At 48.8% G+C, this 27,007-nt stretch overlaps 1 protein-coding gene and 10 non-coding genes across 11 annotated transcripts in view; 10 read left to right on the top strand and 1 right to left on the bottom strand.

Moving 5' to 3' along the window:
- The window catches only part of LOC148144133 (uncharacterized), a 278,667-nt gene that overhangs the window by 153,224 nt on the left and 98,436 nt on the right, over positions 1–27,007 (bottom strand).
- trnap-ugg (transfer RNA proline (anticodon UGG)) lies at positions 338–427 on the top strand. Its single transcript is given in 2 exon segments — positions 338–373; positions 392–427. It is a non-coding gene; the product is annotated as a tRNA-Pro (tRNA).
- On the top strand, positions 3,170–3,259 carry trnap-ugg (transfer RNA proline (anticodon UGG)). Its single transcript is given in 2 exon segments — positions 3,170–3,205; positions 3,224–3,259. It is a non-coding gene; the product is annotated as a tRNA-Pro (tRNA).
- Positions 5,994–6,083, top strand: trnap-ugg (transfer RNA proline (anticodon UGG)). Its single transcript is given in 2 exon segments — positions 5,994–6,029; positions 6,048–6,083. It is a non-coding gene; the product is annotated as a tRNA-Pro (tRNA).
- On the top strand, positions 8,821–8,910 carry trnap-ugg (transfer RNA proline (anticodon UGG)). Its single transcript is given in 2 exon segments — positions 8,821–8,856; positions 8,875–8,910. It is a non-coding gene; the product is annotated as a tRNA-Pro (tRNA).
- On the top strand, positions 11,648–11,737 carry trnap-ugg (transfer RNA proline (anticodon UGG)). The gene is given in 2 exon segments: positions 11,648–11,683; positions 11,702–11,737. It is a non-coding gene; the product is annotated as a tRNA-Pro (tRNA).
- On the top strand, positions 14,480–14,569 carry trnap-ugg (transfer RNA proline (anticodon UGG)). Its single transcript is given in 2 exon segments — positions 14,480–14,515; positions 14,534–14,569. It is a non-coding gene; the product is annotated as a tRNA-Pro (tRNA).
- On the top strand, positions 17,304–17,393 carry trnap-ugg (transfer RNA proline (anticodon UGG)). The gene is given in 2 exon segments: positions 17,304–17,339; positions 17,358–17,393. It is a non-coding gene; the product is annotated as a tRNA-Pro (tRNA).
- trnap-ugg (transfer RNA proline (anticodon UGG)) lies at positions 20,115–20,204 on the top strand. The gene is given in 2 exon segments: positions 20,115–20,150; positions 20,169–20,204. It is a non-coding gene; the product is annotated as a tRNA-Pro (tRNA).
- On the top strand, positions 23,466–23,555 carry trnap-ugg (transfer RNA proline (anticodon UGG)). The gene is given in 2 exon segments: positions 23,466–23,501; positions 23,520–23,555. It is a non-coding gene; the product is annotated as a tRNA-Pro (tRNA).
- trnap-ugg (transfer RNA proline (anticodon UGG)) lies at positions 26,311–26,400 on the top strand. The gene is given in 2 exon segments: positions 26,311–26,346; positions 26,365–26,400. It is a non-coding gene; the product is annotated as a tRNA-Pro (tRNA).

The raw sequence follows: 27,007 nt of genomic DNA, 5'->3' as shown, positions 1-27,007 counted from the left end.
CCAGCCTCCGCCACTTTCTCTGGCAGCTCATTCCATGCACGCACTACCCTCTGCGTGAAAATGTTGCCGCTTAGGTCTCTTTTATATCTTTCCCCTCTCACCCTAAATCTATGCCCTCTAGTTCTTGACTCCCCGGCCCCAGGGAAAAGACTTTGCCTATTTATCCTATCCATGCCCCTCATAATTTTGTAAACCTCCATAAAGTCACCCTTCAGCCTCCGACGTTGCAGAGAAAACAGCCCCAGCCTGTTCAATGTCAACTATACTTCACTCTGAGCAAGACTCAGCTGGTTCAAGAGGTAGAGCGGGGGGTGGGGTGGAAGCGCGCTTGCTGTCTGGCTCGTTGGTCTAGGGGTATGATTCTCGCTTTGGGTCTTCGTCGACGTAGATTTGCGAGAGGTCCCGGGTTCAAATCCCGGACGAGCCCGCGGTTTATGCCTTGTGCAAAAGTGCCTCTTCCATTTTCTCAAAAAGTACGTTCGTTAAACGAGGTTGGGCTCCCTGGAGAACCAATGGGACAGAAAGCAGCGAAGTGTAATGATTGGAGGTTGCGGTGTTTGAGGGATGTCAGCGATGAGGGTGGATTGGAAATTTGGGATAGCTCTCTTCGGAGATCCGAAGTTTGAAATCTGGCCCCATTGAAGCTTTCCAAGTTACGCGAAGTCGAGACAGAGAAAGTAATGCAGTCAAAATGCTCCCACGCCTGAAAGGATCGGCAACGATTCGGCGGAGATTTAAAGTCATGAGGAAAAGAACCAAAAGTGACATTCGGGAGAACGCTTTCGTACAGGGAGTGATTGGGGTCAGTAAATCCCTAACTGACACTGACAAAGAGGCAGATTCATGAGACGCAAACGGGAATTCGGTGGTCATGTTTAAAGTAACAATGTGCAGAATTACATGGAGAAGGCAAGAGAATGATACGAATAGAGACCCACGTTTACTTACTGTGTCGACCCAGCAGAGCGAAGGTGGGCCGCATGGCGTCTATTCAGAGTGAAATCACAGTTCGACCAACAGAATGTGGGAAGTTAGAAAAAGTTTATATTTACACAGCCTCCATACGTCTGCGCAACACCACATAAGACGACAGCAGTGGAGATCTTTGACAACAGTCTCGTCAGACGAAAGGCTAAAGGGACCTGTGGAAAACGGAACTGTCCATAAGAGCAGAGTGGCGCAGCGGGAGCGTGCTGGGCCCATAACCCAGAGGTCGATGGATCGAAACCATCCTCTGCTATTGTTCACTGTCTCCTTGAGCGATGGGACTCCGTTTGGCATCTTGCCTTTCAAAAGACTTCCTGACTGTCTGAATGCCCCGTATCATACCATATAGTATGGCGAAACTCACACCGTTCAAGTGACGGGCTTTTGGAGGTCTGAGTGGTCTTCTCCTGTTCTTCGTTGGTTTCCTATGAACTGAACCGCAAAACCACTTCTCTGAGATGCCAATGAGCTGATAAAGTTGAAACGCATGCCTTGCGGTTTCGTGCCTTCCCTGCAGTAATTCGCCACGCCGGTTCCGACGTGAATGACAAGCAGATGTTCTGGAAACTCTTTGCTGCTTGCAATTCTTGGAGCAAAGTAGAATGTATTTCACACTGAGCAAGTTTCAGCTGGCTCAGAGTCTCCAGTGTACATTGCTCTCTTTCCCGCCAGCTCAGAGAGAGAACAATAGGAGGGACAAAGGAGTGAATAACGATCCGTGTGGGAGGGTGAATAACTGTTAATGGAGAGCGTTCGTGGCTAACAATAAGTAGTGTGTCGTAGCAGACTATGTGATAACAAGGGACTCGTATGTGTGTGGTAGGGGTCAAGGATATGGGGGATTTCAGGCCCTAAAATCGTGCAACTCGATCTTGAAGACCGGAGGGCTGTAGGGTTTTGAAGTGGAATATGAGGCGTTGTTCTTCCATCTGGAGCTGAGCTTTGCTGGAGCACTGCTGCAAGCCTGAGACAGAGATTTTGGCCAGGGAACAGGGTGGCGTGTTAAAGTGGCAGGAAAGCAGAAGCTCAGGTCCGTTTTTTGCGGGCAGAACCGAGGTGTTCTGCGAAGCAGTCATCCAGATTATACTTCATGCTCGGTTGGGGACACGACACTATGAGCGGCGAATGCAGGAGACTAGGTTGCGGCAAATGTGCAGGTGAAGTGCTGCTTCACCTGGAAGGTATGTTCGAGTCTGGAAGGATATTCAGGAGGGAGCGAGTAAATTGTGCTTCTGAGTGAAATCACGGTTCGCAAAAACAGAATGTGGCAATTTAGACAGAGTTAATATTTGCTTGTGGGTGATATGTCTGCCGGTGCGTGATGGGAGCATAACCCAGAAGGGAAACCATCTTTCCTATTCACTCAATGTTGTCTTTAGCAGCTTGTTGTGCACCTCGCCTTCTCATCTGCTTTCCAAAAATCTTCGACGTAAATATTTCACATTGATATACTGGCCCAAAATGCACAGTTGAGATGACACACTCGTGGAGGTCTGCGGGGTCTTCTCCTGTTCTCTGTACCCTATGTTGAGGAGGGTAATGCTTGTCACTGGTCAGTCCGGTGTCAGAGAAAAGTTTAGAAAGAAAACGGTTTAATTTTCTGCCAGTAGAGAGGGCCCTGTTCCTGGGGACGGGCAAACGGCAGCTCAGAGACAGAATGAGAAGCAGCTGTTCATAGAGTCATAGAGATGTACAGCATGGAAACAGACCCTTCGGTCCAACCCGTCCATGCCGACCAGATATCCCACCCCAATCTAGTCCCACCTGCCAGCACCCGGCCCATATACCTCCAAACCCTTCCTATTCATATATCCATCCAAACGCCACTTAAATGTTGCATTTGTACCAGCCTCCGCCACTTTCTCTGGCAGCTCATTCCATGCACGCACTACCCTCTGCGTGAAAATGTTGCCGCTTAGGTCTCTTTTATATCTTTCCCCTCTCACCCTAAATCTATGCCCTCTAGTTCTTGACTCCCCGACCCCAGGGAAAAGACTTTGCCTATTTATCCTATCCATGCCCCTCATAATTTTGTAAACCTCCATAAAGTCACCCTTCAGCCTCCGACGTTGCAGAGAAAACAGCCCCAGCCTGTTCAATGTCAACTATACTTCACTCTGAGCAAGACTCAGCTGGTTCAAGAGGTAGAGCGGGGGGTGGGGTGGAAGCGCGCTTGCTGTCTGGCTCGTTGGTCTAGGGGTATGATTCTCGCTTTGGGTCTTCGTCGACGTAGATTTGCGAGAGGTCCCGGGTTCAAATCCCGGACGAGCCCGCGGTTTATGCCTTGTGCAAAAGTGCCTCTTCCATTTTCTCAAAAAGTACGTTCGTTAAACGAGGTTGGGCTCCCTGGAGAACCAATGGGACAGAAAGCAGCGAAGTGTCATGATTGGAGGTTGCGGTGTTTGAGGGATGTCAGCGATGAGGGTGGATTGGAAATTTGGGATAGCTCTCTTCGGAGATCCGAAGTTTGAAATCTGGCCCCATTGAAGCTTTCCAAGTTACGCGAAGTCGAGACAGAGAAAGTAATGTAGTCAAAATGCTCCCACGCCTGAAAGGATCGGCAACGATTCGGCGGAGATTTAAAGTCATGAGGAAAAGAACCAAAAGTGACATTAGGGAGAACGCTTTCGTACAGGGAGTGATTGGGGTCAGTAAATCCCTAACTGACACTGACAAAGAGGCAGATTCATGAGACGCAAACGGGAATTCGGTGGTCATGTTTAAAGTAACAATGTGCAGAATTACATGGAGAAGGCAAGAGAATGATACGAATAGAGACCCACGTTTACTTACTGTGTCGACCCAGCAGAGCGAAGGTGGGCCGCATGGCGTCTATTCAGAGTGAAATCACAGTTCGACCAACAGAATGTGGGAAGTTAGAAAAAGTTTATATTTACACAGCCTCCATACGTCTGCGCAACACCATATAAGACGACAGCAGTGGAGATCTTTGACAACAGTCTCGTCAGACGAAAGGCTAAAGGGACCTGTGGAAAACGGAACTGTGCATAAGAGCACAGTGGCGCAGCGGGAGCGTGCTGGGCCCATAACCCAGAGGTCGATGGATCGAAACCATCCTCTGCTATTGTTCACTGTCTCCTTGAGCGATGGGACTCCGTTTGGCATCTTGCCTTTCAAAAGACTGTCTGAATGCCCCGTATCATACCATATAGTATGGCGAAACTCACACCGTTCAAGTGACGGGCTTTTGGAGGTCTGAGTGGTCTTCTCCTGTTCTTCGTTGGTTTCCTATGAACTGAACCGCAAAACCACTTCTCTGAGATGCCAATGAGCTGATAAAGTTGAAACGCATGCCTTGCGGTTTCGTGCCTTCCCTGCAGTAATTCGCCACGCCGGTTCCGACGTGAATGACAAGCAGATGTTCTGGAAACTCTTTGCTGCTTGCAATTCTTGGAGCAAAGTAGAATGTATTTCACACTGAGCAAGTTTCAGCTGGCTCAGAGTCTCCAGTGTACATTGCTCTCTTTCCCGCCAGCTCAGAGAGAGAACAATAGGAGGGACAAAGGAGTGAATAACGATCCGTGTGGGAGGGTGAATAACTGTTAATGGAGAGCGTTCGTGGCTAACAATAAGTAGTGTGTCGTAGCAGACTATGTGATAACAAGGGACTCGTATGTGTGTGGTAGGGGTCAAGGATATGGGGGATTTCAGGCCCTAAAATCGTGCAACTCGATCTTGAAGACCGGAGGGCTGTAGGGTTTTGAAGTGGAATATGAGGCGTTGTTCTTCCATCTGGAGCTGAGCTTTGCTGGAGCACTGCTGCAAGCCTGAGACAGAGATTTTGGCCAGGGAACAGGGTGGCGTGTTAAAGTGGCAGGAAAGCAGAAGCTCAGGTCCGTTTTTTGCGGGCAGAACCGAGGTGTTCTGCGAAGCAGTCATCCAGATTATACTTCATGCTCGGTTGGGGACACGACACTATGAGCGGCGAATGCAGGAGACTAGGTTGCGGCAAATGTGCAGGTGAAGTGCTGCTTCACCTGGAAGGTATGTTCGAGTCTGGAAGGATATTCAGGAGGGAGCGGGTAAATTGTGCTTCTGAGTGAAATCACGGTTCGCAAAAACAGAATGTGGCAATTTAGACAGAGTTAATATTTGCTTGTGGGTGATATGTCTGCCGGTGCGTGATGGGAGCATAACCCAGAAGGGAAACCATCTTTCCTATTCACTCAATGTTGTCTTTAGCAGCTTGTTGTGCACCTCGCCTTCTCATCTGCTTTCCAAAAATCTTCGACGTAAATATTTCACATTGATATACTGGCCCAAAATGCACAGTTGAGATGACACACTCGTGGAGGTCTGCGGGGTCTTCTCCTGTTCTCTGTACCCTATGTTGAGGAGGGTAATGCTTGTCACTGGTCAGTCCGGTGTCAGAGAAAAGTTTAGAAAGAAAACGGTTTAAATTTCTGCCAGTAGAGAGGGCCCTGTTCCTGGGGACGGGCAAACGGCAGCTCAGAGACAGAATGAGAAGCAGCTGTTCATAGAGTCATAGAGATGTACAGCATGGAAACAGACCCTTCGGTCCAACCCGTCCATGCCGACCAGATATCCCACCCCAATCTAGTCCCACCTGCCAGCACCCGGCCCATATACCTCCAAACCCTTCCTATTCATATATCCATCCAAACGCCACTTAAATGTTGCATTTGTACCAGCCTCCGCCACTTTCTCTGGCAGCTCATTCCATGCACGCACTACCCTCTGCGTGAAAATGTTGCCGCTTAGGTCTCTTTTATATCTTTCCCCTCTCACCCTAAATCTATGCCCTCTAGTTCTTGACTCCCCGACCCCAGGGAAAAGACTTTGCCTATTTATCCTATCCATGCCCCTCATAATTTTGTAAACCTCCATAAAGTCACCCTTCAGCCTCCGACGTTGCAGAGAAAACAGCCCCAGCCTGTTCAATGTCAACTATACTTCACTCTGAGCAAGACTCAGCTGGTTCAAGAGGTAGAGCGGGGGGTGGGGTGGAAGCACGCTTGCTGTCTGGCTCGTTGGTCTAGGGGTATGATTCTCGCTTTGGGTCTTCGTCGACGTAGATTTTCGAGAGGTCCCGGGTTCAAATCCCGGACGAGCCCGCGGTTTATGCCTTGTGCAAAAGTGCCTCTTCCATTTTCTCAAAAAGTACGTTCGTTAAACGAGGTTGGGCTCCCTGGAGAACCAATGGGACAGAAAGCAGCGAAGTGTAATGATTGGAGGTTGCGGTGTTTGAGGGATGTCAGCGATGAGGGTGGTTTGGAAATTTGGGATAGCTCTCTTCGGAGATCCGAAGTTTGAAATCTGGCCCCATTGAAGCTTTCCAAGTTACGCGAAGTCGAGACAGAGAAAGTAATGTAGTCAAAATGCTCCCACGCCTGAAAGGATCGGCAACGATTCGGCGGAGATTTAAAGTCATGAGGAAAAGAACCAAAAGTGACATTAGGGAGAACGCTTTCGTACAGGGAGTGATTGGGGTCAGTAAATCCCTAACTGACACTGACAAAGAGGCAGATTCATGAGACGCAAACGGGAATTCGGTGGTCATGTTTAAAGTAACAATGTGCAGAATTACATGGAGAAGGCAAGAGAATGATACGAATAGAGACCCACGTTTACTTACTGTGTCGACCCAGCAGAGCGAAGGTGGGCCGCATGGCGTCTATTCAGAGTGAAATCACAGTTCGACCAACAGAATGTGGGAAGTTAGAAAAAGTTTATATTTACACAGCCTCCATACGTCTGCGCAACACCATATAAGACGACAGCAGTGGAGATCTTTGACAACAGTCTCGTCAGACGAAAGGCTAAAGGGACCTGTGGAAAACGGAACTGCGCATAAGAGCAGAGTGGCGCAGCGGGAGCGTGCTGGGCCCATAACCCAGCATGGATCGAAACCATCCTCTGCTATTGTTCACTGTCTCCTTGAGCGATGGGACTCCGTTTGGCATCTTGCCTTTCAAAAGACTTCCTGACTGTCTGAATGCCCCGTATCATACCATATAGTATGGCGAAACTCACACCGTTCAAGTGACGGGCTTTTGGAGGTCTGAGTGGTCTTCTCCTGTTCTTCGTTGGTTTCCTATGAACTGAACCGCAAAACCACTTCTCTGAGATGCCAATGAGCTGATAAAGTTGAAACGCATGCCTTGCGGTTTCGTGCCTTCCCTGCAGTAATTCGCCACGCCGGTTCCGACGTGAATGACAAGCAGATGTTCTGGAAACTCTTTGCTGCTTGCAATTCTTGGAGCAAAGTAGAATGTATTTCACACTGAGCAAGTTTCAGCTGGCTCAGAGTCTCCAGTGTACATTGCTCTCTTTCCCGCCAGCTCAGAGAGAGAACAATAGGAGGGACAAAGGAGTGAATAACGATCCGTGTGGGAGGGTGAATAACTGTTAATGGAGAGCGTTCGTGGCTAACAATAAGTAGTGTGTCGTAGCAGACTATGTGATAACAAGGGACTCGTATGTGTGTGGTAGGGGTCAAGGATATGGGGGATTTCAGGCCCTAAAATCGTGCAACTCGATCTTGAAGACCGGAGGGCTGTAGGGTTTTGAAGTGGAATATGAGGCGTTGTTCTTCCATCTGGAGCTGAGCTTTGCTGGAGCACTGCTGCAAGCCTGAGACAGAGATTTTGGCCAGGGAACAGGGTGGCGTGTTAAAGTGGCAGGAAAGCAGAAGCTCAGGTCCGTTTTTTGCGGGCAGAACCGAGGTGTTCTGCGAAGCAGTCATCCAGATTATACTTCATGCTCGGTTGGGGACACGACACTATGAGCGGCGAATGCAGGAGACTAGGTTGCGGCAAATGTGCAGGTGAAGTGCTGCTTCACCTGGAAGGTATGTTCGAGTCTGGAAGGATATTCAGGAGGGAGCGAGTAAATTGTGCTTCTGAGTGAAATCACGGTTCGCAAAAACAGAATGTGGCAATTTAGACAGAGTTAATATTTGCTTGTGGGTGATATGTCTGCCGGTGCGTGATGGGAGCATAACCCAGAAGGGAAACCATCTTTCCTATTCACTCAATGTTGTCTTTAGCAGCTTGTTGTGCACCTCGCCTTCTCATCTGCTTTCCAAAAATCTTCGACGTAAATATTTCACATTGATATACTGGCCCAAAATGCACAGTTGAGATGACACACTCGTGGAGGTCTGCGGGGTCTTCTCCTGTTCTCTGTACCCTATGTTGAGGAGGGTAATGCTTGTCACTGGTCAGTCCGGTGTCAGAGAAAAGTTTAGAAAGAAAACGGTTTAATTTTCTGCCAGTAGAGAGGGCCCTGTTCCTGGGGACGGGCAAACGGCAGCTCAGAGACAGAATGAGAAGCAGCTGTTCATAGAGTCATAGAGATGTACAGCATGGAAACAGACCCTTCGGTCCAACCCGTCCATGCCGACCAGATATCCCACCCCAATCTAGTCCCACCTGCCAGCACCCGGCCCATATACCTCCAAACCCTTCCTATTCATATATCCATCCAAACGCCACTTAAATGTTGCATTTGTACCAGCCTCCGCCACTTTCTCTGGCAGCTCATTCCATGCACGCACTACCCTCTGCGTGAAAATGTTGCCGCTTAGGTCTCTTTTATATCTTTCCCCTCTCACCCTAAATCTATGCCCTCTAGTTCTTGACTCCCCGACCCCAGGGAAAAGACTTTGCCTATTTATCCTATCCATGCCCCTCATAATTTTGTAAACCTCCATAAAGTCACCCTTCAGCCTCCGACGTTGCAGAGAAAACAGCCCCAGCCTGTTCAATGTCAACTATACTTCACTCTGAGCAAGACTCAGCTGGTTCAAGAGGTAGAGCGGGGGGTGGGGTGGAAGCGCGCTTGCTGTCTGGCTCGTTGGTCTAGGGGTATGATTCTCGCTTTGGGTCTTCGTCGACGTAGATTTGCGAGAGGTCCCGGGTTCAAATCCCGGACGAGCCCGCGGTTTATGCCTTGTGCAAAAGTGCCTCTTCCATTTTCTCAAAAAGTACGTTCGTTAAACGAGGTTGGGCTCCCTGGAGAACCAATGGGACAGAAAGCAGCGAAGTGTAATGATTGGAGGTTGCGGTGTTTGAGGGATGTCAGCGATGAGGGTGGATTGGAAATTTGGGATAGCTCTCTTCGGAGATCCGAAGTTTGAAATCTGGCCCCATTGAAGCTTTCCAAGTTACGCGAAGTCGAGACAGAGAAAGTAATGTAGTCAAAATGCTCCCACGCCTGAAAGGATCGGCAACGATTCGGCGGAGATTTAAAGTCATGAGGAAAAGAACCAAAAGTGACATTAGGGAGAACGCTTTCGTACAGGGAGTGATTGGGGTCAGTAAATCCCTAACTGACACTGACAAAGAGGCAGATTCATGAGACGCAAACGGGAATTCGGTGGTCATGTTTAAAGTAACAATGTGCAGAATTACATGGAGAAGGCAAGAGAATGATACGAATAGAGACCCACGTTTACTTACTGTGTCGACCCAGCAGAGCGAAGGTGGGCCGCATGGCGTCTATTCAGAGTGAAATCACAGTTCGACCAACAGAATGTGGGAAGTTAGAAAAAGTTTATATTTACACAGCCTCCATACGTCTGCGCAACACCATATAAGACGACAGCAGTGGAGATCTTTGACAACAGTCTCGTCAGACGAAAGGCTAAAGGGACCTGTGGAAAACGGAACTGCGCATAAGAGCAGAGTGGCGCAGCGGGAGCGTGCTGGGCCCATAACCCAGCATGGATCGAAACCATCCTCTGCTATTGTTCACTGTCTCCTTGAGCGATGGGACTCCGTTTGGCATCTTGCCTTTCAAAAGACTTCCTGACTGTCTGAATGCCCCGTATCATACCATATAGTATGGCGAAACTCACACCGTTCAAGTGACGGGCTTTTGGAGGTCTGAGTGGTCTTCTCCTGTTCTTCGTTGGTTTCCTATGAACTGAACCGCAAAACCACTTCTCTGAGATGCCAATGAGCTGATAAAGTTGAAACGCATGCCTTGCGGTTTCGTGCCTTCCCTGCAGTAATTCGCCACGCCGGTTCCGACGTGAATGACAAGCAGATGTTCTGGAAACTCTTTGCTGCTTGCAATTCTTGGAGCAAAGTAGAATGTATTTCACACTGAGCAAGTTTCAGCTGGCTCAGAGTCTCCAGTGTACATTGCTCTCTTTCCCGCCAGCTCAGAGAGAGAACAATAGGAGGGACAAAGGAGTGAATAACGATCCGTGTGGGAGGGTGAATAACTGTTAATGGAGAGCGTTCGTGGCTAACAATAAGTAGTGTGTCGTAGCAGACTATGTGATAACAAGGGACTCGTATGTGTGTGGTAGGGGTCAAGGATATGGGGGATTTCAGGCCCTAAAATCGTGCAACTCGATCTTGAAGACCGGAGGGCTGTAGGGTTTTGAAGTGGAATATGAGGCGTTGTTCTTCCATCTGGAGCTGAGCTTTGCTGGAGCACTGCTGCAAGCCTGAGACAGAGATTTTGGCCAGGGAACAGGGTGGCGTGTTAAAGTGGCAGGAAAGCAGAAGCTCAGGTCCGTTTTTTGCGGGCAGAACCGAGGTGTTCTGCGAAGCAGTCATCCAGATTATACTTCATGCTCGGTTGGGGACACGACACTATGAGCGGCGAATGCAGGAGACTAGGTTGCGGCAAATGTGCAGGTGAAGTGCTGCTTCACCTGGAAGGTATGTTCGAGTCTGGAAGGATATTCAGGAGGGAGCGAGTAAATTGTGCTTCTGAGTGAAATCACGGTTCGCAAAAACAGAATGTGGCAATTTAGACAGAGTTAATATTTGCTTGTGGGTGATATGTCTGCCGGTGCGTGATGGGAGCATAACCCAGAAGGGAAACCATCTTTCCTATTCACTCAATGTTGTCTTTAGCAGCTTGTTGTGCACCTCGCCTTCTCATCTGCTTTCCAAAAATCTTCGACGTAAATATTTCACATTGATATACTGGCCCAAAATGCACAGTTGAGATGACACACTCGTGGAGGTCTGCGGGGTCTTCTCCTGTTCTCTGTACCCTATGTTGAGGAGGGTAATGCTTGTCACTGGTCAGTCCGGTGTCAGAGAAAAGTTTAGAAAGAAAACGGTTTAATTTTCTGCCAGTAGAGAGGGCCCTGTTCCTGGGGACGGGCAAACGGCAGCTCAGAGACAGAATGAGAAGCAGCTGTTCATAGAGTCATAGAGATGTACAGCATGGAAACAGACCCTTCGGTCCAACCCGTCCATGCCGACCAGATATCCCACCCCAATCTAGTCCCACCTGCCAGCACCCGGCCCATATACCTCCAAACCCTTCCTATTCATATATCCATCCAAACGCCACTTAAATGTTGCATTTGTACCAGCCTCCGCCACTTTCTCTGGCAGCTCATTCCATGCACGCACTACCCTCTGCGTGAAAATGTTGCCGCTTAGGTCTCTTTTATATCTTTCCCCTCTCACCCTAAATCTATGCCCTCTAGTTCTTGACTCCCCGACCCCAGGGAAAAGACTTTGCCTATTTATCCTATCCATGCCCCTCATAATTTTGTAAACCTCCATAAAGTCACCCTTCAGCCTCCGACGTTGCAGAGAAAACAGCCCCAGCCTGTTCAATGTCAACTATACTTCACTCTGAGCAAGACTCAGCTGGTTCAAGAGGTAGAGCGGGGGGTGGGGTGGAAGCGCGCTTGCTGTCTGGCTCGTTGGTCTAGGGGTATGATTCTCGCTTTGGGTCTTCGTCGACGTAGATTTGCGAGAGGTCCCGGGTTCAAATCCCGGACGAGCCCGCGGTTTATGCCTTGTGCAAAAGTGCCTCTTCCATTTTCTCAAAAAGTACGTTCGTTAAACGAGGTTGGGCTCCCTGGAGAACCAATGGGACAGAAAGCAACGAAGTGTAATGATTGGAGGTTGCGGTGTTTGAGGGATGTCAGCGATGAGGGTGGATTGGAAATTTGGGATAGCTCTCTTCGGAGATCCGAAGTTTGAAATCTGGCCCCATTGAAGCTTTCCAAGTTACGCGAAGTCGAGACAGAGAAAGTAATGTAGTCAAAATGCTCCCACGCCTGAAAGGATCGGCAACGATTCGGCGGAGATTTAAAGTCATGAGGAAAAGAACCAAAAGTGACATTAGGGAGAACGCTTTCGTACAGGGAGTGATTGGGGTCAGTAAATCCCTAACTGACACTGACAAAGAGGCAGATTCATGAGACGCAAACGGGAATTCGGTGGTCATGTTTAAAGTAACAATGTGCAGAATTACATGGAGAAGGCAAGAGAATGATACGAATAGAGACCCACGTTTACTTACTGTGTCGACCCAGCAGAGCGAAGGTGGGCCGCATGGCGTCTATTCAGATTGAAATCACAGTTCGACCAACAGAATGTGGGAAGTTAGAAAAAGTTTATATTTACACAGCCTCCATACGTCTGCGCAACACCATATAAGACGACAGCAGTGGAGATCTTTGACAACAGTCTCGTCAGACGAAAGGCTAAAGGGACCTGTGGAAAACGGAACTGTGCATAAGAGCAGAGTGGCGCAGCGGGAGCGTGCTGGGCCCATAACCCAGAGGTCGATGGATCGAAACCATCCTCTGCTATTGTTCACTGTCTCCTTGAGCGATGGGACTCCGTTTGGCATCTTGCCTTTCAAAAGACTTCCTGACTGTCTGAATGCCCCGTATCATACCATATAGTATGGCGAAACTCACACCGTTCAAGTGACGGGCTTTTGGAGGTCTGAGTGGTCTTCTCCTGTTCTTCGTTGGTTTCCTATGAACTGAACCGCAAAACCACTTCTCTGAGATGCCAATGAGCTGATAAAGTTGAAACGCATGCCTTGCGGTTTCGTGCCTTCCCTGCAGTAATTCGCCACGCCGGTTCCGACGTGAATGACAAGCAGATGTCCTGGAAACTCTTTGCTGCTTGCAATTCTTGGAGCAAAGTAGAATGTATTTCACACTGAGCAAGTTTCAGCTGGCTCAGAGTCTCCAGTGTACATTGCTCTCTTTCCCGCCAGCTCAGAGAGAGAACAATAGGAGGGACAAAGGAGTGAATAACGATCCGTGTGGGAGGGTGAATAACTGTTAATGGAGAGCGTTCGTGGCTAACAATAAGTAGTGTGTCGTAGCAGACTATGTGATAACAAGGGACTCGTATGTGTGTGGTAGGGGTCAAGGATATGGGGGATTTCAGGCCCTAAAATCGTGCAACTCGATCTTGAAGACCGGAGGGCTGTAGGGTTTTGAAGTGGAATATGAGGCGTTGTTCTTCCATCTGGAGCTGAGCTTTGCTGGAGCACTGCTGCAAGCCTGAGACAGAGATTTTGGCCAGGGAACAGGGTGGCGTGTTAAAGTGGCAGGAAAGCAGAAGCTCAGGTCCGTTTTTTGCGGGCAGAACCGAGGTGTTCTGCGAAGCAGTCATCCAGATTATACTTCATGCTCGGTTGGGGACACGACACTATGAGCGGCGAATGCAGGAGACTAGGTTGCGGCAAATGTGCAGGTGAAGTGCTGCTTCACCTGGAAGGTATGTTCGAGTCTGGAAGGATATTCAGGAGGGAGCGAGTAAATTGTGCTTCTGAGTGAAATCACGGTTCGCAAAAACAGAATGTGGCAATTTAGACAGAGTTAATATTTGCTTGTGGGTGATATGTCTGCCGGTGCGTGATGGGAGCATAACCCAGAAGGGAAACCATCTTTCCTATTCACTCAATGTTGTCTTTAGCAGCTTGTTGTGCACCTCGCCTTCTCATCTGCTTTCCAAAAATCTTCGACGTAAATATTTCACATTAATATACTGGCCCAAAATGCACAGTTGAGATGACACACTCGTGGAGGTCTGCGGGGTCTTCTCCTGTTCTCTGTACCCTATGTTGAGGAGGGTAATGCTTGTCACTGGTCAGTCCGGTGTCAGAGAAAAGTTTAGAAAGAAAACGGTTTAATTTTCTGCCAGTAGAGAGGGCCCTGTTCCTGGGGACGGGCAAACGGCAGCTCAGAGACAGAATGAGAAGCAGCTGTTCATAGAGTCATAGAGATGTACAGCATGGAAACAGACCCTTCGGTCCAACCCGTCCATGCCGACCAGATATCCCACCCCAATCTAGTCCCACCTGCCAGCACCCGGCCCATATACCTCCAAACCCTTCCTATTCATATATCCATCCAAACGCCACTTAAATGTTGCATTTGTACCAGCCTCCGCCACTTTCTCTGGCAGCTCATTCCATGCACGCACTACCCTCTGCGTGAAAATGTTGCCGCTTAGGTCTCTTTTATATCTTTCCCTTCTCACCCTAAATCTATGCCCTCTAGTTCTTGACTCCCCGACCCCAGGGAAAAGACTTTGCCTATTTATCCTATCCATGCCCCTCATAATTTTGTAAACCTCCATAAAGTCACCCTTCAGCCTCCGACGTTGCAGAGAAAACAGCCCCAGCCTGTTCAATGTCAACTATACTTCACTCTGAGCAAGACTCAGCTGGTTCAAGAGGTAGAGCGGGGGGTGGGGTGGAAGTGCGCTTGCTGTCTGGCTCGTTGGTCTAGGGGTATGATTCTCGCTTTGGGTCTTCGTCGACGTAGATTTGCGAGAGGTCCCGGGTTCAAATCCCGGACGAGCCCGCGGTTTATGCCTTGTGCAAAAGTGCCTCTTCCATTTTCTCAAAAAGTACGTTCGTTAAACGAGGTTGGGCTCCCTGGAGAACCAATGGGACAGAAAGCAGCGAAGTGTCATGATTGGAGGTTGCGGTGTTTGAGGGATGTCAGCGATGAGGGTGGATTGGAAATTTGGGATAGCTCTCTTCGGAGATCCGAAGTTTGAAATCTGGCCCCATTGAAGCTTTCCAAGTTACGCGAAGTCGAGACAGAGAAAGTAATGTAGTCAAAATGCTCCCACGCCTGAAAGGATCGGCAACGATTCGGCGGAGATTTAAAGTCATGAGGAAAAGAACCAAAAGTGACATTAGGGAGAACGCTTTCGTACAGGGAGTGATTGGGGTCAGTAAATCCCTAACTGACACTGACAAAGAGGCAGATTCATGAGACGCAAACAGGAATTCGGTGGTCATGTTTAAAGTAACAATGTGCAGAATTACATGGAGAAGGCAAGAGAATGATACGAATAGAGACCCACGTTTACTTACTGTGTCGACCCAGCAGAGCGAAGGTGGGCCGCATGGCGTCTATTCAGAGTGAAATCACAGTTCGACCAACAGAATGTGGGAAGTTAGAAAAAGTTTATATTTACACAGCCTCCATACGTCTGCGCAACACCATATAAGACGACAGCAGTGGAGATCTTTGACAACAGTCTCGTCAGACGAAAGGCTAAAGGGACCTGTGGAAAACGGAACTGTGCGTAAGAGCAGAGTGGCGCAGCGGGAGCGTGCTGGGCCCATAACCCAGAGGTCGATGGATCGAAACCATCCTCTGCTATTGTTCACTGTCTCCTTGAGCGATGGGACTCCGTTTGGCATCTTGCCTTTCAAAAGACTGTCTGAATGCCCCGTATCATACCATATAGTATGGCGAAACTCACACCGTTCAAGTGACGGGCTTTTGGAGGTCTGAGTGGTCTTCTCCTGTTCTTCGTTGGTTTCCTATGAACTGAACCGCAAAACCACTTCTCTGAGATGCCAATGAGCTGATAAAGTTGAAACGCATGCCTTGCGGTTTCGTGCCTTCCCTGCAGTAATTCGCCACGCCGGTTCCGACGTGAATGACAAGCAGATGTTCTGGAAACTCTTTGCTGCTTGCAATTCTTGGAGCAAAGTAGAATGTATTTCACACTGAGCAAGTTTCAGCTGGCTCAGAGTCTCCAGTGTACATTGCTCTCTTTCCCGCCAGCTCAGAGAGAGAACAATAGGAGGGACAAAGGAGTGAATAACGATCCGTGTGGGAGGGTGAATAACTGTTAATGGAGAGCGTTCGTGGCTAACAATAAGTAGTGTGTCGTAGCAGACTATGTGATAACAAGGGACTCGTATGTGTGTGGTAGGGGTCAAGGATATGGGGGATTTCAGGCCCTAAAATCGTGCAACTCGATCTTGAAGACCGGAGGGCTGTAGGGTTTTGAAGTGGAATATGAGGCGTTGTTCTTCCATCTGGAGCTGAGCTTTGCTGGAGCACTGCTGCAAGCCTGAGACAGAGATTTTGGCCAGGGAACAGGGTGGCGTGTTAAAGTGGCAGGAAAGCAGAAGCTCAGGTCCGTTTTTTGCGGGCAGAACCGAGGTGTTCTGCGAAGCAGTCATCCAGATTATACTTCATGCTCGGTTGGGGACACGACACTATGAGCGGCGAATGCAGGAGACTAGGTTGCGGCAAATGTGCAGGTGAAGTGCTGCTTCACCTGGAAGGTATGTTCGAGTCTGGAAGGATATTCAGGAGGGAGCGAGTAAATTGTGCTTCTGAGTGAAATCACGGTTCGCAAAAACAGAATGTGGCAATTTAGACAGAGTTAATATTTGCTTGTGGGTGATATGTCTGCCGGTGCGTGATGGGAGCATAACCCAGAAGGGAAACCATCTTTCCTATTCACTCAATGTTGTCTTTAGCAGCTTGTTGTGCACCTCGCCTTCTCATCTGCTTTCCAAAAATCTTCGACGTAAATATTTCACATTGATATACTGGCCCAAAATGCACAGTTGAGATGACACACTCGTGGAGGTCTGCGGGGTCTTCTCCTGTTCTCTGTACCCTATGTTGAGGAGGGTAATGCTTGTCACTGGTCAGTCCGGTGTCAGAGAAAAGTTTAGAAAGAAAACGGTTTAATTTTCTGCCAGTAGAGAGGGCCCTGTTCCTGGGGACGGGCAAACGGCAGCTCAGAGACAGAATGAGAAGCAGCTGTTCATAGAGTCATAGAGATGTACAGCATGGAAACAGACCCTTCGGTCCAACCCGTCCATGCCGACCAGATATCCCACCCCAATCTAGTCCCACCTGCCAGCACCCGGCCCATATACCTCCAAACCCTTCCTATTCATATATCCATCCAAACGCCACTTAAATGTTGCATTTGTACCAGCCTCCGCCACTTTCTCTGGCAGCTCATTCCATGCACGCACTACCCTCTGCGTGAAAATGTTGCCGCTTAGGTCTCTTTTATATCTTTCCCCTCTCACCCTAAATCTATGCCCTCTAGTTCTTGACTCCCCGACCCCAGGGAAAAGACTTTGCCTATTTATCCTATCCATGCCCCTCATAATTTTGTAAACCTCCATAAAGTCACCCTTCAGCCTCCGACGTTGCAGAGAAAACAGCCCCAGCCTGTTCAATGTCAACTATACTTCACTCTGAGCAAGACTCAGCTGGTTCAAGAGGTAGAGCGGGGGGTGGGGTGGAAGCGCGCTTGCTGTCTGGCTCGTTGGTCTAGGGGTATGATTCTCGCTTTGGGTCTTCGTCGACGTAGATTTGCGAGAGGTCCCGGGTTCAAATCCCGGACGAGCCCGCGGTTTATGCCTTGTGCAAAAGTGCCTCTTCCATTTTCTCAAAAAGTACGTTCGTTAAACGAGGTTGGGCTCCCTGGAGAACCAATGGGACAGAAAGCAGCGAAGTGTCATGATTGGAGGTTGCGGTGTTTGAGGGATGTCAGCGATGAGGGTGGATTGGAAATTTGGGATAGCTCTCTTCGGAGATCCGAAGTTTGAAATCTGGCCCCATTGAAGCTTTCCAAGTTACGCGAAGTCGAGACAGAGAAAGTAATGTAGTCAAAATGCTCCCACGCCTGAAAGGATCGGCAACGATTCGGCGGAGATTTAAAGTCATGAGGAAAAGAACCAAAAGTGACATTAGGGAGAACGCTTTCGTACAGGGAGTGATTGGGGTCAGTAAATCCCTAACTGACACTGACAAAGAGGCAGATTCATGAGACGCAAACGGGAATTCGGTGGTCATGTTTAAAGTAACAATGTGCAGAATTACATGGAGAAGGCAAGAGAATGATACGAATAGAGACCCACGTTTACTTACTGTGTCGACCCAGCAGAGCGAAGGTGGGCCGCATGGCGTCTATTCAGAGTGAAACCACAGTTCGACCAACAGAATGTGGGAAGTTAGAAAAAGTTTATATTTACACAGCCTCCATACGTCTGCGCAACACCATATAAGACGACAGCAGTGGAGATCTTTGACAACAGTCTCGTCAGACGAAAGGCTAAAGGGACCTGTGGAAAACGGAACTGTGCATAAGAGCAGAGTGGCGCAGCGGGAGCGTGCTGGGCCCATAACCCAGAGGTCGATGGATCGAAACCATCCTCTGCTATTGTTCACTGTCTCCTTGAGCGATGGGACTCCGTTTGGCATCTTGCCTTTCAAAAGACTGTCTGAATGCCCCGTATCATACCATATAGTATGGCGAAACTCACACCGTTCAAGTGACGGGCTTTTGGAGGTCTGAGTGGTCTTCTCCTGTTCTTCGTTGGTTTCCTATGAACTGAACCGCAAAACCACTTCTCTGAGATGCCAATGAGCTGATAAAGTTGAAACGCATGCCTTGCGGTTTCGTGCCTTCCCTGCAGTAATTCGCCACGCCGGTTCCGACGTGAATGACAAGCAGATGTCCTGGAAACTCTTTGCTGCTTGCAATTCTTGGAGCAAAGTAGAATGTATTTCACACTGAGCAAGTTTCAGCTGGCTCAGAGTCTCCAGTGTACATTGCTCTCTTTCCCGCCAGCTCAGAGAGAGAACAATAGGAGGGACAAAGGAGTGAATAACGATCCGTGTGGGAGGGTGAATAACTGTTAATGGAGAGCGTTCGTGGCTAACAATAAGTAGTGTGTCGTAGCAGACTATGTGATAACAAGGGACTCGTATGTGTGTGGTAGGGGTCAAGGATATGGGGGATTTCAGGCCCTAAAATCGTGCAACTCGATCTTGAAGACCGGAGGGCTGTAGGGTTTTGAAGTGGAATATGAGGCGTTGTTCTTCCATCTGGAGCTGAGCTTTGCTGGAGCACTGCTGCAAGCCTGAGACAGAGATTTTGGCCAGGGAACAGGGTGGCGTGTTAAAGTGGCAGGAAAGCAGAAGCTCAGGTCCGTTTTTTGCGGGCAGAACCGAGGTGTTCTGCGAAGCAGTCATCCAGATTATACTTCATGCTCGGTTGGGGACACGACACTATGAGCGGCGAATGCAGGAGACTAGGTTGCGGCAAATGTGCAGGTGAAGTGCTGCTTCACCTGGAAGGTATGTTCGAGTCTGGAAGGATATTCAGGAGGGAGCGAGTAAATTGTGCTTCTGAGTGAAATCACGGTTCGCAAAAACAGAATGTGGCAATTTAGACAGAGTTAATATTTGCTTGTGGGTGATATGTCTGCCGGTGCGTGATGGGAGCATAACCCAGAAGGGAAACCATCTTTCCTATTCACTCAATGTTGTCTTTAGCAGCTTGTTGTGCACCTCGCCTTCTCATCTGCTTTCCAAAAATCTTCGACGTAAATATTTCACATTGATATACTGGCCCAAAATGCACAGTTGAGATGACACACTCGTGGAGGTCTGCGGGGTCTTCTCCTGTTCTCTGTACCCTATGTTGAGGAGGGTAATGCTTGTCACTGGTCAGTCCGGTGTCAGAGAAAAGTTTAGAAAGAAAACGGTTTAATTTTCTGCCAGTAGAGAGGGCCCTGTTCCTGGGGACGGGCAAACGGCAGCTCAGAGACAGAATGAGAAGCAGCTGTTCATAGAGTCATAGAGATGTACAGCATGGAAACAGACCCTTCGGTCCAACCCGTCCATGCCGACCAGATATCCCACCCCAATCTAGTCCCACCTGCCAGCACCCGGCCCATATACCTCCAAACCCTTCCTATTCATATATCCATCCAAACGCCACTTAAATGTTGCATTTGTACCAGCCTCCGCCACTTTCTCTGGCAGCTCATTCCATGCACGCACTACCCTCTGCGTGAAAATGTTGCCGCTTAGGTCTCTTTTATATCTTTCCCCTCTCACCCTCTAGTTTTTGACTCCCCGACCCCAGGGAAAAGACTTTGCCTATTTATCCTATCCATGCCCCTCATAATTTTGTAAACCTCCATAAAGTCACCCTTCAGCCTCCGACGTTGCAGAGAAAACAGCCCCAGCCTGTTCAATGTCAACTATACTTCACTCTGAGCAAGACTCAGCTGGTTCAAGAGGTAGAGCGGGGGGTGGGGTGGAAGCGCGCTTGCTGTCTGGCTCGTTGGTCTAGGGGTATGATTCTCGCTTTGGGTCTTCGTCGACGTAGATTTGCGAGAGGTCCCGGGTTCAAATCCCGGACGAGCCCGCGGTTTATGCCTTGTGCAAAAGTGCCTCTTCCATTTTCTCAAAAAGTACGTTCGTTAAACGAGGTTGGGCTCCCTGGAGAACCAATGGGACAGAAAGCAGCGAAGTGTAATGATTGGAGGTTGCGGTGTTTGAGGGATGTCAGCGATGAGGGTGGATTGGAAATTTGGGATAGCTCTCTTCGGAGATCCGAAGTTTGAAATCTGGCCCCATTGAAGCTTTCCAAGTTACGCGAAGTCGAGACAGAGAAAGTAATGTAGTCAAAATGCTCCCACGCCTGAAAGGATCGGCAACGATTCGGCGGAGATTTAAAGTCATGAGGAAAAGAACCAAAAGTGACATTAGGGAGAACGCTTTCGTACAGGGAGTGATTGGGGTCAGTAAATCCCTAACTGACACTGACAAAGAGGCAGATTCATGAGACGCAAACGGGAATTCGGTGGTCATGTTTAAAGTAACAATGTGCAGAATTACATGGAGAAGGCAAGAGAATGATACGAATAGAGACCCACGTTTACTTACTGTGTCGACCCAGCAGAGCGAAGGTGGGCCGCATGGCGTCTATTCAGAGTGAAATCACAGTTCGACCAACAGAATGTGGGAAGTTAGAAAAAGTTTATATTTACACAGCCTCCATACGTCTGCGCAACACCATATAAGACGACAGCAGTGGAGATCTTTGACAACAGTCTCGTCAGACGAAAGGCTAAAGGGACCTGTGGAAAACGGAACTGTGCATAAGAGCAGAGTGGCGCAGCGGGAGCGTGCTGGGCCCATAACCCAGAGGTCGATGGATCGAAACCATCCTCTGCTATTGTTCACTGTCTCCTTGAGCGATGGGACTCCGTTTGGCATCTTGCCTTTCAAAAGACTTCCTGACTGTCTGAATGCCCCGTATCATACCATATAGTATGGCGAAACTCACACCGTTCAAGTGACGGGCTTTTGGAGGTCTGAGTGGTCTTCTCCTGTTCTTCGTTGGTTTCCTATGAACTGAACCGCAAAACCACTTCTCTGAGATGCCAATGAGCTGATAAAGTTGAAACGCATGCCTTGCGGTTTCGTGCCTTCCCTGCAGTAATTCGCCACGCCGGTTCCGACGTGAATGACAAGCAGATGTTCTGGAAACTCTTTGCTGCTTGCAATTCTTGGAGCAAAGTAGAATGTATTTCACACTGAGCAAGTTTCAGCTGGCGCAGAGTCTCCAGTGTACATTGCTCTCTTTCCCGCCAGCTCAGAGAGAGAACAATAGGAGGGACAAAGGAGTGAATAACGATCCGTGTGGGAGGGTGAATAACTGTTAATGGAGAGCGTTCGTGGCTAACAATAAGTAGTGTGTCGTAGCAGACTATGTGATAACAAGGGACTCGTATGTGTGTGGTAGGGGTCAAGGATATGGGGGATTTCAGGCCCTAAAATCGTGCAACTCGATCTTGAAGACCGGAGGGCTGTAGGGTTTTGAAGTGGAATATGAGGCGTTGTTCTTCCATCTGGAGCTGAGCTTTGCTGGAGCACTGCTGCAAGCCTGAGACAGAGATTTTGGCCAGGGAACAGGGTGGCGTGTTAAAGTGGCAGGAAAGCAGAAGCTCAGGTCCGTTTTTTGCGGGCAGAACCGAGGTGTTCTGCGAAGCAGTCATCCAGATTATACTTCATGCTCGGTTGGGGACACGACACTATGAGCGGCGAATGCAGGAGACTAGGTTGCGGCAAATGTGCAGGTGAAGTGCTGCTTCACCTGGAAGGTATGTTCGAGTCTGGAAGGATATTCAGGAGGGAGCGAGTAAATTGTGCTTCTGAGTGAAATCACGGTTCGCAAAAACAGAATGTGGCAATTTAGACAGAGTTAATATTTGCTTGTGGGTGATATGTCTGCCGGTGCGTGATGGGAGCATAACCCAGAAGGGAAACCATCTTTCCTATTCACTCAATGTTGTCTTTAGCAGCTTGTTGTGCACCTCGCCTTCTCATCTGCTTTCCAAAAATCTTCGACGTAAATATTTCACATTGATATACTGGCCCAAAATGCACAGTTGAGATGACACACTCGTGGAGGTCTGCGGGGTCTTCTCCTGTTCTCTGTACCCTATGTTGAGGAGGGTAATGCTTGTCACTGGTCAGTCCGGTGTCAGAGAAAAGTTTAGAAAGAAAACGGTTTAATTTTCTGCCAGTAGAGAGGGCCCTGTTCCTGGGGACGGGCAAACGGCAGCTCAGAGACAGAATGAGAAGCAGCTGTTCATAGAGTCATAGAGATGTACAGCATGGAAACAGACCCTTCGGTCCAACCCGTCCATGCCGACCAGATATCCCACCCCAATCTAGTCCCACCTGCCAGCACCCGGCCCATATACCTCCAAACCCTTCCTATTCATATATCCATCCAAACGCCACTTAAATGTTGCATTTGTACCAGCCTCTGCCACTTTCTCTGGCAGCTCATTCCATGCACGCACTACCCTCTGCGTGAAAATGTTGCCGCTTAGGTCTCTTTTATATAGAACATAGAACATAGAACATAGAAGAATACAGCGCAGTACAGGCCCTTGGGCCCTCGATGTTGCGCCGATCCAAGCCCACCTAAACTACACTAACCCACTATCCTCCATATACCTATCCAATGCCCTCTTAAATGCCCATAAAGAGGGAGAGTCCACCACTGTTACTGGCAGGGCATTCCATGAACTAACGACTCGCTGAGTGAAGAACCTACCCCTAACATCAGTCCTATATCTACCCCCCCTTAATTTAAAGCTATGCCCCCTTGTAATACCCGACTCAATACGCGGGAAAAGGTTCATACTGTCGACCCTATCTAACCCCCTAATCATCTTGTACACCTCAATCAAGTCACCCCTAAACCTTCTTTTCTCTAGTGAAAACAGCCCCAAGTGCCTCAGTCTTTCCTCATACGATTTTCCTTCCATACCAGGCAACATCCTGGTAAACCTCCTCTGCACCCGTTCCAATGCCTCCACATCCTTCCTATAGTATGGCGACCAAAACTGCACACAATATCTTTCCCCTCTCACCCTAAATCTATGCCCTCTAGTTCTTGACTCCCCGACCCCAGGGAAAAGACTTTGCCTATTTATCCTATCCATGCCCTTCATAATTTTGTAAACCTCCATAAAGTCACCCTTCAGCCTCCGACGTTGCAGAGAAAACAGCCCCAGCCTGTTCAATGTCAACTATACTTCACTCTGAGCAAGACTCAGCTGGTTCAAGAGGTAGAGCGGGGGGTGGGGTGGAAGCGCGCTTTCTGTCTGGCTCGTTGGTCTAGGGGTATGATTCTCGCTTTGGGTCTTCGTCGACGTAGATTTGCGAGAGGTCCCGGGTTCAAATCCCGGACGAGCCCGCGGTTTATGCCTTGTGCAAAAGTGCCTCTTCCATTTTCTCAAAACGTACGTTCGTTAAACGAGGTTGGGCTCCCTGGAGAACCAATGGGACAGAAAGCAGCGAAGTGTAATGATTGGAGGTTGCGGTGTTTGAGGGATGTCAGCGATGAGGGTGGATTGGAAATTTGGGATAGCTCTCTTCGGAGATCCGAAGTTTGAAATCTGGCCCCATTGAAGCTTTCCAAGTTACGCGAAGTCGAGACAGAGAAAGTAATGCAGTCAAAATGCTCCCACGCCTGAAAGGATCGGCAACGATTCGGCGGAGATTTAAAGTCATGAGGAAAAGAACCAAAAGTGACATTAGAGAGAACGCTTTCGTACAGGGAGTGATTGGGGTCAGTAAATCCCTAACTGACACTGACAAAGAGGCAGATTCATGAGACGCAAACGGGAATTCGGTGGTCATGTTTAAAGTAACAATGTGCAGAATTACATGGAGAAGGCAAGAGAATGATACGAATAGAGACCCACGTTTACTTACTGTGTCGACCCAGCAGAGCGAAGGTGGGCCGCATGGCGTCTATTCAGAGTGAAATCACAGTTCGACCAACAGAATGTGGGAAGTTAGAAAAAGTTTATATTTACACAGCCTCCATACGTCTGCGCAACACCATATAAGACGACAGCAGTGGAGATCTTTGACAACAGTCTCGTCAGACGAAAGGCTAAAGGGACCTGTGGAAAACGGAACTGTGCATAAGAGCAGAGTGGCGCAGCGGGAGCGTGCTGGGCCCATAACCCAGCGGTCGATGGATCGAAACCATCCTCTGCTATTGTTCACTGTCTCCTTGAGCGACTTGCCTTTGTGATGGGACTCCGTTTGGCATCTTGCCTTTCAAAAGACTTCCTGACTGTCTGAATGCCCCGTATCATACCATATAGTATGGCGAAACTCACACCGTTCAAGTGACGGGCTTTTGGAGGTCTGAGTGGTCTTCTCCTGTTCTTCGGTGGTTTCCTATGAACTGAACCGCAAAACCACTTCTCTGAGATGCCAATGAGCTGATAAAGTTGAAACGCATGCCTTGCGGTTTCGTGCCTTCCCTGCAGTAATTCGCCACGCCGGTTCCGACGTGAATGACAAGCAGATGTTCTGGAAACTCTTTGCTGCTTGCAATTCTTGGAGCAAAGTAGAATGTATTTCACACTGAGCAAGTTTCAGCTGGGTCAGAGTCTCCAGTGTACATTGCTCTCTTTCCCGCCAGCTCAGAGAGAGAACAATAGGAGGGACAAAGGAGTGAATAACGATCCGTGTGGGAGGGTGAATAACTGTTAATGGAGAGCGTTCGTGGCTAACAATAAGTAGTGTGTCGTAGCAGACTATGTGATAACAAGGGACTCGTATGTGTGTGGTAGGGGTCAAGGATATGGGGGATTTCAGGCCCTAAAATCGTGCAACTCGATCTTGAAGACCGGAGGGCTGTAGGGTTTTGAAGTGGAATATGAGGCGTTGTTCTTCCATCTGGAGCTGAGCTTTGCTGGAGCACTGCTGCAAGCCTGAGACAGAGATTTTGGCCAGGGAACAGGGTGGCGTGTTAAAGTGGCAGGAAAGCAGAAGCTCAGGTCCGTTTTTTGCGGGCAGAACCGAGGTGTTCTGCGAAGCAGTCATCCAGATTATACTTCATGCTCGGTTGGGGACACGACACTATGAGCGGCGAATGCAGGAGACTAGGTTGCGGAAAATGTGCAGGTGAAGTGCTGCTTCACCTGGAAGGTATGTTCGAGTCTGGAAGGATATTCAGGAGGGAGCGGGTAAATTGTGCTTCTGAGTGAAATCACGGTTCGCAAAAACAGAATGTGGCAATTTAGACAGAGTTAATATTTGCTTGTGGGTGATATGTCTGCCGGTGCGTGATGGGAGCATAACCCAGAAGGGAAACCATCTTTCCTATTCACTCAATGTTGTCTTTAGCAGCTTGTTGTGCACCTCGCCTTCTCATCTGCTTTCCAAAAATCTTCGACGTAAATATTTCACATTGATATACTGGCCCAAAATGCACAGTTGAGATGACACACTCGTGGAGGTCTGCGGGGTCTTCTCCTGTTCTCTGTACCCTATGTTGAGGAGGGTAATGCTTGTCACTGGTCAGTCCGGTGTCAGAGAAAAGTTTAGAAAGAAAACGGTTTAATTTTCTGCCAGTAGAGAGGGCCCTGTTCCTGGGGACGGGCAAACGGCAGCTCAGAGACAGAATGAGAAGCAGCTGTTCATAGAGTCATAGAGATGTACAGCATGGAAACAGACCCTTCGGTCCAACCCGTCCATGCCGACCAGATATCCCACCCCAATCTAGTCCCACCTGCCAGCACCCGGCCCATATACCTCCAAACCCTTCCTATTCATATATCCATCCAAACGCCACTTAAATGTTGCATTTGTACCAGCCTCCGCCACTTTCTCTGGCATCTCATTCCATGCACGCACTACCCTCTGCGTGAAAATGTTGCCGCTTAGGTCTCTTTTATATCTTTCCCCTCTCACCCTAAATCTATGCCCTCTAGTTCTTGACTCCCCGACCCCAGGGAAAAGACTTTGCCTATTTATCCTATCCATGCCCCTCATAATTTTGTAAACCTCCATAAAGTCACCCTTCAGCCTCCGACGTTGCAGAGAAAACAGCCCCAGCCTGTTCAATGTCAACTATACTTCACTCTGAGCAAGACTCAGCTGGTTCAAGAGGTAGAGCGGGGGGTGGGGTGGAAGCGCACTTGCTGTCTGGCTCGTTGGTCTAGGGGTATGATTCTCGCTTTGGGTCTTCGTCGACGTAGATTTGCGAGAGGTCCCGGGTTCAAATCCCGGACGAGCCCGCGGTTTATGCCTTGTGCAAAAGTGCCTCTTCCATTTTCTCAAAAAGTACGTTCGTTAAACGAGGTTGGGCTCCCTGGAGAACCAATGGGACAGAAAGCAGCGAAGTGTAATGATTGGAGGTTGCGGTGTTTGAGGGATGTCAGCGATGAGGGTGGATTGGAAATTTGGGATAGCTCTCTTCGGAGATCCGAAGTTTGAAATCTGGCCCCATTGAAGCTTTCCAAGTTACGCGAAGTCGAGACAGAGAAAGTAATGTAGTCAAAATGCTCCCACGCCTGAAAGGATCGGCAACGATTCGGCGGAGATTTAAAGTCATGAGGAAAAGAACCAAAAGTGACATTAGGGAGAACGCTTTCGTACAGGGAGTGATTGGGGTCAGTAAATCCCTAACTGACACTGACAAAGAGGCAGATTCATGAGACGCAAACGGGAATTCGGTGGTCATGTTTAAAGTAACAATGTGCAGAATTACATGGAGAAGGCAAGAGAATGATACGAATAGAGACCCACGTTTACTTACTGTGTCGACCCAGCAGAGCGAAGGTGGGCCGCATGGCGTCTATTCAGAGTGAAATCACAGTTCGACCAACAGAATGTGGGAAGTTA

This window comes from Chiloscyllium plagiosum, unplaced genomic scaffold (assembly GCF_037043375.1).
Source record: "Chiloscyllium plagiosum isolate Xiang-an unplaced genomic scaffold, Cpla_swu_hap1 HiC_scaffold_27, whole genome shotgun sequence".
Classification (NCBI taxonomy): domain Eukaryota; kingdom Metazoa; phylum Chordata; class Chondrichthyes; order Orectolobiformes; family Hemiscylliidae; genus Chiloscyllium; species Chiloscyllium plagiosum.
Note: the sequence above shows the minus strand (reverse complement) of the source record. Positions and strands in the feature narration are given on the sequence as shown.